The sequence below is a fragment of the Elephantulus edwardii genome, unplaced genomic scaffold (assembly GCF_000299155.1).
Source record: "Elephantulus edwardii isolate Elephantulus edwardi_28Jun2011 unplaced genomic scaffold, EleEdw1.0 scaffold00003, whole genome shotgun sequence".
NCBI classification, from domain to species: Eukaryota; Metazoa; Chordata; class Mammalia; order Macroscelidea; family Macroscelididae; genus Elephantulus; species Elephantulus edwardii.
The window spans coordinates 15,549,382-15,560,434 of NW_006399753.1; positions in this window are offsets into that span (position 1 = coordinate 15,549,382).

Sequence of the window (11,053 nt, forward strand, 5' to 3'; positions counted from 1 at the left end):
AGACACACAAAGCAAGCACACGCTGTTGGAAAAGTGATGCTGACAGACTTGCTGAATGCATGGTGACCACAAATTTTCAACTTGTTTTTAAAAAACACAGTATCTGTAAAACACAATAAAGCAGGGTAATACAATGAGGTGTGTCTGCATATACCAAATAATAATGGATGTATCTGATTATAACTTGTGGTCAAAAAAAATATACTGGTTTTCATAGAAAGTTCATAAAATTAATATGCATTGTTTTTCACTTTTGAAGTTTTTCTAAAACAAACTTTCCCATTGTGAAGATTTTATAGTTTATTATCTGTAAGACATTGTCACTAATAAATCATAAACTCTGAACTTAGTTTTCTCTGCTGAAGTGTGAAATAGTAATAACTGTTTTGAAAGGTTATTATAATAAATAAATAAACTATACAAAAAATATATAAATAATTATACTTGTATTATTAGTGAGCTCTGGTGGCCTAGTGGCAGAAGCTACATTGCAATGCCAAAGGCTTGTGGTTCGAGGCCATTAGCTGCTCCACCAGAGAAAGATGGGCTATCACCTCCCATGTGATTAAGTGCCTCTGAAAACCTGCCAGAGTGTCAGCTACGGGTCGGTACACAACCCCACACACTTGTAGTATAGAAGGTAGCAGAGCTTTGGAGGCTTAGCGATAAGGAGTTGTTCTGCCAACTCAAAAGCTTGCAGTTCAAATCTACCAGCTTCTCTGTGGGAAAAAGATCAGTAACCTCCTTCTGTGAGATTTACTGCCTCTGAAAACCTCCTGGAGGGTCAGCTATGAGTTGGTTCTGACTTCACCGTCCTCAACAACAACAAACATCCTAGAAGGTAGGAGATGACACAGGTGGAACAGGAATTAAAAGTTCTAGAGAACAAGAGGCGAAGGACAGACAGGTGCCTGATTAAATATTCCAACTGCCACTGATGGGTTGAACTACAGTCTCTCAGGAGAGATTGTACTGAGAGAATGAATGAAAACATAGATAGTTAGGCTTTGAGACACTGCTATGAAGGAAGCACTATGCTAAACCCTTTTAAACACCTTCTAACCCTAACACTTTTTACTGTGGCAGCATAATAAATGGTCTGTTCAGAAGAAACTGTCCCCATGAGATTAAATAGCTTATCACTTGGTTAGTGACAGCTGGAGCAGGAATCGAGTCTCACTCTTGTTCTGAGCCACTGTGTTCTGTACAGACGAGTCGGCTGGGATTTAGTGAGCTTAAAGTGAAAGAAATAGGAAATGAGGTCAGGACAGAACCTGAGAAAGCCTCAGTGTCAGCTTCAGGGGGTTGGCTTTCATTTACATTTCAGAGCTAATTCAGAAAAGCAAACATTATGTTCTGAAGTTTCCGTGAAGGAAAGCTTTAACCACAGGACAAAAACCAGAGAGAATGAACAGATGAGTCCTTGGAAGCATCACCTTCTGTCAGTCAGGATGGTACTTGACACTCCAATTGTAACTAATCTCTAAAACATCAGGAGCTCCGGTGACTTAGTGGTAAGGACTTGCACTGCCAAAGGCACAGAGTTCAAATCCACTAGTTGCTCCATGGAAGAAAGATGGACAGTCTCCTACCATGTAATTTACTGCCTCGGAAAACCCACTGGAAGGTCAACTATGAGTTGGTTCTGACTCAGTGGAATAAAAACAAGAGTGACTCAATCGCAACTCATGCTGCATATCTGCTGAAGGGCTACAGGACCCAGGCTGATGGAACGGCCCTCGGCGCTTCTCATGACCCTGGCCCAGGACCCTGGCTGACAGAACGGCCCTCAGTGCCTACGTGGTGGAGGGCAAGTGAGCGCTGGGTGGAGTCACACCAGCACTTAAGACCCCCAGTCCAGAAGTGATCCACATCACTTCCATTCCAACTCCTATATGGTTGCACTTGACCATTAGGGGGAGGAGTCCAAGGCTGTGGCCAGAGAACAAGAACCAGAAACCATTTCTTTTTTTAATATATTTTTTAAATTTTAATTTAATGAAAGTTTACAAGAAGTTAGATCTTTATTCTTTCTTTGTCGCACATTTTACCCCCTCTCCCTCTGTTCCCCCACCCATAGTTCACTTTTTAATATGTGTATATTCGTTCTTCACTGCACAATCACCTACCTCCCCCTGTTGTTGTTAGGTGCCATCAAGTCCAGTACAACTCATAGTGACTCTATGAACTAAAGATCTGAATCCTGTTCTGTTCTGCCCTGCGCCATCCTCACACTTCCTGACACACAAGAGCCCACTGCAGCAGTCACCGTGTCAATCCACCTGGTTGAGGGTCTTCCTCTCCTTCTATGACCCTTCACCCTTACCAACATCATCCTTCTCCAGGGAATAGCCCCCCTAGTAATGTGCCCAAAGTGTGTGAGGTAAAACCTCTTCACTCTTGCCTCCAAAGAGCACTCCAGCTGCACTCTCTCAAAGACATACCTGTTTGTTCTCCTGGCCATCCATGGGATGTTCAGTGCTCTTCTCCAACACCACAGCTCAAAGGCATCAATTAATCTTCTGTTATCCTTATTCATTGTCCAGCTCTCAGAAAGATCATGGCATGAATCAGAACCACCTTAGTCCTGAAACTGACATTATTATTCCTCAATAATTTTGAGAGGTTTCTAACTGAAGTTTTTCCGAGTGCAATGTGTTTCCGTATTTCTTGACTGCTGGTACCAAGGGTGTTAATTTTGGATCCAAGCAAGATGAAGCTGTTGACAGTTTCAATCTCTTCCTCATCCATCATGATGTTGCCTATCAGTCCAGTGGTAAGAATCTTTGTTTTCTTGACATTGAGATACAATCCATACCGAAGTCTGCATTCCTTGATTTTCTGCAACAAGTGCTTCAAGTCCTTCTCACTTTTAGCAAGCAAGACTGTGTCTTCTGCATAACACTAGTTATTGATAAGTCTCCTTCCAATCCTGATGCCACATTCCTCTTCATAGAGTCCAGCCTCACAAATAATTTGCTCAGTATACAGACTGAATGGGTATGGAGATAAAACACAACTCTGATGAACTCCCTTCTCAATTTTAAGCAATGCAGTGTTCCCCTGATCACAAAACAGTCTCCTGGTCCAGGTATAGGTTCCACATAAGCACAGCTAAGTGCTCTGGGATTCCCATTCTTCTCAGTGTCAGCCAAAACTTGTTATGATCCACACAGCATAGTCAACAAAGCACAAATAGGCGTACTTCTGGTATTCCTTATTTTCGGTCAGGATCCATCTGACATCGGCAATGAATCCCTGGTGCCACAGCTTCTTCTAAATCTTGCTTGAACGTCTGGCAGTTCCCTATGTATGTACTATTCTAACCATTTTTGAATGATCTTCAGCAGTATTTTGCTTGCATGTGACATCAATGATATTGTTCAATAGTTTCCACATTCAGTTGGATCACCTTTCTTGGGGATGGGAACAAATTTGGACCTCTTCCAATCTGCTTGCTAGACATCTGTCTTCCAAATTTTGTAGCATAGACTGGTGAGCACATCCAAGGCTAAATCTGTTAATTGAACAAGTCAATTGGTATCACACCGATTCCTGGGGCCTTATTTTTTGCCAATTCCTTCAATGATGCAGCTTCTACTTCCTCTTCCATTACCACTGGCTTCTGTTTATATGGTACTTTATAAAATTTTTCAGTGTTAATAAATTCTTTCTTTTATAGTGATTCTGTGTATTCCCTCCATATTCTTTTGATGCTTTCTGGGTATCTTTCAATATTGTGACATGAGGCTCAAATTTGCTTTTCAGTTCTTTCAACTTGAGAAATGCAGAGTGGGTTCATCCCTTTTTATTCTCCAATTCCATCTTGGAGCAGTTGGATTCTGGTTGGTAAGTACTTTTCATTTACTTGAAAGCAGGGTATAAGCTGTTTGGGCATTTTTTTAAAAAAAAATTTGTTAACAATCAACTGTAAGCTGATTGGCTGTTTCTGAGTTTGTTTGCAATCAGCTGTGGGCTGGAAGCCTCTTGTTTAAGCAATCAGGACCTGGTGAGCGGGCCTTTGTATATTAAAGTTTGGTGGCGGTCCAGACCAAGGCAGGAAGGGCAAAAATATGGATGGCAGGGGTGCAGAACACACATCGAGTGAAAAGACATTAATACCTATAGATAAGAAGACTAGTATCAGTAGTCCACACCAAAGTAGTCAGAGTACAATCAGCTCTTAAATACACTTGGGATAACATGTAAAATTTGCAGAAAAAGATCACTAAAGCAATTTTGCCTTCTCTGTATTAGAGATGCAGGCTTATCTGGAGAAATTATGGGTTACGTTTAATAACAGTTATGGAGCACTGTCTAAGAGGCAGAAGATTCTAATTAAAGTGTCTAGCACCATCAAGCTGTGAAAATTTGAGCATAAAATAAATAAGCAATATAATCTAATGGTTAATTGAAACAAGTTGTAGCAATAAAGTTTGATTAGCTCAATAATGCCAAATCAAAAGGAAATTTCAGCATCAAGAACAATGCAGAAATGGGAAAAATTGAAAAATATAAGGGTGAATACACTAAGGTACATTTTAATTTTTATGACAAAGTGTAAAGATGACTTAAAATATGTTCCAAATTGATAAATAATATTAATGTTCATAAAGGGAAGCATTAACTATACAACATAATTTCCTTATCTCCAGGGGATAAAACTTCTAGAAGATTAATGAAATGCAGTAAAACATATCAATAACATATGTTTAATAATTCAAACACGCCACATCAATATACCAAAAAGTAGACAATAGCGTATATAATATAGGCGTACTGGGGCTTTCAGTGTATACACATCTTCTACTTCTATTCCTGACGAAAGTAAGAGGGTCTAGAATTAGTTTCTAAGTAACTAGAAAGCAGGATCATAGGAGGCAACAATTTCAAGATATTATATAATAACATGCATAATAGGACCGTGCTGGGTGGGAACAGAAACAAATTGGGTAACCCTTACTATCATCCGGGTTCTCTGCTTAAAGAAAATCTCTAAAAGGTGACACAGAAAAGAAGAATCTATACAGAGTACAATATTCTTGCTGAAATGAGGAGTAAAGTGTCAGAGTTTGGGAAGACCAAGGTGAATAGATTTGGTTGAGTAGTACCCAAGACTAGGAATCAACAATGAGAGTTATAAAAGTCAAGCTTGAGTCTTGAGATTTTTGTATGAAAACCAGTGGGCATGTAAGTATACTGAAATTTTATAAAGCTGGGCAAGGACTAGTTTCCAAGCAAACAACAAAGAGCTAAAAGGCTTTAAAAAAAAAATAACAACAAAAATTGTTATTGGTTTACATATAATCACTCAAATGCATTATGTTTTGTACATGTACTTTGTGTTTTTTATAATCACTCATATCCATTATATTTTATATAATTAATTACCATTGCTCTATGCCTATTATCATCCCATTTTTTTAAGTCCCCATTGAATCTTTCCAATTTCTGTACAACAACAAAGAAAGCATGAAAAAGGAAACTAGAAAAGCAATACCATTTACAATAGACAACCAACAAGATGAAATACTTAAGAACAAATCTAACTAGAGACACAAAAGATCTTTTTAAGAAAAACCACAGAAAATAAAAGACTTAACTAAATAGAAAGCCATAAGCTTTACTGTTGCTAGATCTCACAAAGGGTCATGGGTCATCTTAGACCATGAGCCAATGTAAAGAGATTATGATGAGCACATAAGGTAATATTTAGAGTCCTTGGAAGAAAGTGGAAATAAACTAACTCTAGAAAAAGAGAATTAACCCCTTTAAGCTGTGGTGCTGGAGAAGAGTACTGAATTGACTGCTAGGACAATGAACAGATTCATCCTGGAGAGGGTAAAACCAGGCTGTTCCTTGGAGGCAATGATTCTGAAGCTCCATCTGACGTAATTTAGGTATGTTACAAGGAGGGATCGGTTCTTGGAGAGGTTCATCATGTTTGGGGAGGGTGGAGGGACAGCGCAGAGAGGAAAACCCTGGATGAGATGGATTAACTCAGTGACTGAGGTAATGGGCGTGAGCGTGTCAGAGACGATGAGGTTGGTATAGGATAGAGTACGTACGGTTCAGAGCAGTTGTACAAGGTGTCGCTATGAGTCACAAGTGACTTAACAGTGCTTAGCAACAACAAACAACATGGTGACTATTCTAGATAAATGCTCAAATACCTTAAAAGGAAATACTGAAAAGATAAAACTAGTCTGCATATAACTTAACTTCCTGCCCAAAAAAAACAGACATTATAGTGTTTTAAAAGAATACAACGAAATCCAGTCATCAACAATATAAACTTTACAGCATTCACAAGAATAACAAGTATACAAAACAACAAGAATTTGTGACTCATAACCTAAGAAATATTAGTCAGTAGCAATAGACCATAAATGACAGTGATGATAGGATTAACATTCAAGGACATTAGGCAACTATTATAAATATGCTCCATATGCTCAGAGATGTAATAAAAAACATGAACGTAATGAGGAGAAAATTAAAGTCATGGAAAAATAGACAGATGGAACTTCTAGAGGTAAAAAAAATAAAATCACTGTATGAGATTAACAACATATTAAAAACTGGAGGGGAAAATATCAATGACTTAAAGAAATAATAGAAAACACTCTCTAATATGAAACACAGGAAAGAAAAAGACTGATAAAAAATCAAGAGCCTAATTTATCCATGGCAAAATGCCAGGCAATCTAACCCAGAGTGGGTGGAAATTCAGAAAGTGAGGATAGTGGTAAAAGTGGGAGAGATATAATAAAAATATTTGAAAGAATATAAACTATTTTCTTCCATTTTTAATGAAAATTATATGCCTATAGGTATAAGATGTCCAAAGATCTTTATTTCAAGTAAAGATTTTAAAGGAGAGAGAAAAGCAAAAAACCCTTTATCAAGATAGATCACTCAGCATCAAGACAGATTATACTCAAATTGATAAAAACAAGTCATAAAAAGCAAAATGTTAAAAGCAGTCAGAGCAAAAAAAAGCATATTACACTCAGAACAACAAAGATGATAATCAGTATTCTGTTTATATCAAAAACTATGCAACACTAAAACAATACGCAGATACCATTAAAGTGTTGAAAGATTAAAAAGAATGGTCAATGTAGAAACTCGGTGGAAGAGACAAACCAAGCCAAATATCTGATTGCACGGAGTCTATTTCAACTCCTAGCAATCCTGTAGGGGGAAGTAGACCCCAAGAGACCCCAAGCCTATAAATCTTTAAGGAAAGAAGCCCTAGTGGCATATTATATAAAATATTGAGCTGCTAACTAAAAATCTACCAGCCACTCCACGGGAGAAAGAGGGGGAGTCTCTTCCTGTAAATATGGATAGCCTTGGAAACTCAAGGAGGACCCATGTGACCTGGAACCGGAAGCAGATTGTCACATCATTCTCCAACAGAGTGGCTAGTGGGTTTGAACCACCAATGTTTCCACTAACAGCCAAGTCCTTGGCCAACTATGCAACCTGGCTCCTTTGAAAGAAGCAAAGCACAGACGTTATTAAGTATATAATAAAAGGGGCATCATATCTGGTAAAATAGAAAATCAACAGAAATGAGCAAGCCTTCCCCCCCACTCCACCCCACCCCCACCCCCCGCCCACCGTGTAATAGACCATCATGGCAACAACACCACCAAGCTTAAACATGTCCACGGTTGTGACCAAGACCTTGGCCAAGACCAAGCAGAGATCTGTTCTGGCTTGTCCAAGACCAAGCAGAGTTTTGTTCTGTTATACAGATGACCACTATGAGTCAGAGCCAATTCTAAAAAAATAATATAAGAGCAATACAAATGCAAAGTACTACAGAAATCCAGAGGCAATGGAGATTACACAAGAAGGAATAACTGTAACTAAGTACTGAATGTGACATGTGCACGTGGAGAGCTGGTTCTACTTTTGCCATGCCTGTGTTTTGTACTTCCCATTTCAAAGCCACCACGGAGCAGGTCAGCAGAAAACAAATTCTGTAACAGACCTTAATGAAAGTGTCTGACAACTGAAATCTTTCTCTGGCATCTGACACTTGTCCTAGAGAAAGTCTGCCATGTATCAACGCAGATAGAACACAACAGCCAATGTTTAAGCATTCCATCTCCTCAAGCCGTCTTTCAGGAATGAACTTCATTCATCTTGTGTGAGGTGAAAGACGTGGTCGGGTTTCTGAGTGATGAAAATTATTCAAAAGGAAGCCAACTACCGCATGTAAGATATTGCTGTATTAATATTTGATTCTAGGAAGTGTGGGACTGGTTATCAATAATTCAGTCATCATTTAATATCAGAGACATGGAATGCTCCCAACTGTTGTATTAGTTTACACATTAGAGTGACTAAGATGCAGCATCTTATTGCTACTGTCACATTTCTTATGTTACACAATGACAGCATGGCTTATGGTATCTGAGATGATATACCTGTTCTGTCCAGATTGATAACACATTGGGGAGCAGCTCAACGAGGCTACCAGAAGGAATTGTAAAGAGGAATGTGGACTGAGAGTTAGTTGCAGTACACATTCTTCCAGAAGAAACAATCCCTGGCATGGGACTCCGAACTTGGGTAGTTTGCTTGGGAAGTGAAGAAAATACCAGTAGTGGAGTGGATGGGACAAGGGAAAGAAAACAGCCAATTCAGGCACGTTGAGTTCCTGCGTAATGATGCTGTTAACATGCTCATCTGATAACTGAAAGGTTGGAGGTTTAAATCTACTCTGAGACACTCCTGAGGGGGGGGAAAATCTGTTGAGCTCTTTATGGGAAACCAGCCGCTGGAAATTCTACTCTGACACATAGGGGGTCACTCTGGGTCAGCATCAACTCACTAGGAACCGATTTCTCAAGCAGCTCCCATTGCGGATGTCTAGAGTTTAATGTCATGGAGTCATTCTTGAGTCAAGGGAAATACACGTGTCTGAGTTTTTCCCTCCAAAGGTTGAAAGGACTGGGGCATATATGCGAGAGTTCTCGTTATCACTGGTTGAAACTGGCTCTTAAAGAGTCCCAGCTCTGGGGTAATTCTAACACACCGTACGTGCAGGAGACGCATACCTCAGAAACAATGTCCTCGAGCACAGGATGTGGGGTCAGCAGTTGGAAATGGAAGATGAATGAAGCTTTGGTGGCATCTGCCGCACTGTCACAACAGCTGGCGTGTCATCCTTTCACTGTCATCCAAAAAGAGGAGAGAAGGGAAAGAATCCTTATTAAACACCTCTCCTTGGGAGAAAAAAAGGAAGCTCTGGTTGCATAGTGGTAAGGAGCTGAATTGTCAGCCCAAAAGCATGCAATTTGAATCCATCCGCTGCTCCATGGGAGAAAGGTGGGCAATCTCCCTCTGTGTGATTTACAGCCTCTCAAAACTCACTGGAGGGCTGGTTGAGTTGGTTCTGACTTGACTGTACATAACAACAACAATATGCCAAACACACTGCATGCATCATAGCATCTGTTACCCCATATTCCAAGTGAAGAACCAAATGCCCGGGAACTAAGTGATGGCCCCAAGCTAGTCCAACCTCAACAGCTGGCCAGGGACTTGGACTAAGTGCTGTCCAACCACAAAGCTGATAGCTTTCCAATAAAGGGCATTGGAATTCTTCTGTGTGCCTGCATCGTATCACACAGAACAACGCCAGATTATTTAGACATAATCAGCAGCAGACCCAGATTTTGAAATGTGGTTTCCAAACATTCTCAAATTTTGCCTGGTGTGGGTTTGTTTGTTGCCCCCGCCCGGCATCCCCACCCCTGTCTGGAATCCTTTTCTCTCTATTCACTTACCCAGTTTGGGCTTCTGGTGGATCTGAAGCCACACCTTTAAAAGTGAGGACTTAGACATGCAGATTAAGGCACAAAGAGCAGCCCTCTTGGAAAATCGGCCCAAGGTGTGTGTGTCTCAAACAAGCTTAGTAAGTGATTCTCATGTATGCCAGAGTTCATGCAAGCAAAAGCATAGAATGGAGATTGTGCACAGGTGTTCAGGAGAAGTCTGGCAGGTGGGCAGGTGGGCAAGGAGGATGCCAAGCTATCAGCTCTGGTCTCTCTTCTGGAGAAATGAGCCTCTCTTGTGGACTCCTGAGCAGAGAAAGTGTCATACACCGAGCAGTATTTCAGAAAGATTAATCTGGCAGCCAAGAACCAAATGAATTTGAAAAGAGGATCGGAAACCAGAGTCGCGGTGACAAAAAGTAAGCAGCTTTTACAGATTTCCCTGGGGACCTCAGGATTGAAATCTTTACTGATTCATCCTTCCCTTTTTCTCTCCTAAACTAGAGACAAGCCTTGGCTCGAATCCTAAGCTGAGTTTCAAGGACTTGTTATTTGACAAATACATTTAGAAAATCCCGCCGCTCATGGCTTTGAAGAGTCTGAACAATCTTCCAGCCTCATTTTATTTTTCATCTGTTGCTTTGTTTCCTAAGAACTTTCAAGAAGTCTTTTCTCCTTACTCCCTGGAAGTGGTTGAGTTTCGATAGTTTGTTTTATTTTTGCCCCCTGCGCTCTCCTATCTCTGTGGGAGTATTTAAGTCATGGATCTGGTGGCCTAATGAGTAAGGAGTGTCACTGCCTGCCCAAACTCAGTTGGTTCAAATCCAGCAGCTGCTCCATGGGAGAAAGATGGGCACTCCTCTCCCATGGGATTTATAGACTCTAAAAACCCACTGAAGGGTCATCTATAAGTCGGTTCCAACTTTACAGCCATAAGTCATTGAGGAAGGTTTCTAAGCAAAGATGTATTAGAAAGTGTTGTGAAAATTGGGGGGCAAAAATGAGGGTTTTTTCCCAGGTATCTGGAGAATTCAAGAAGAAACTAAATGGGAAAACCCCATTTTTTTCCAAGTTTACAGGAGGATCTCAAATATAGAGATCTACAAGGCATGTTGCAGATTCAAGTGCACCCACGCATGCTCACACAAGAGCCTGGCATCTAACTGTGTCAAAGCCCTGGGTGCCATGTCTCCCTTGTCCTTGATTCAGACAAGAGGTTTGGTTCTCTATCTTGAGAGCCATTCCGAAGGCATCTC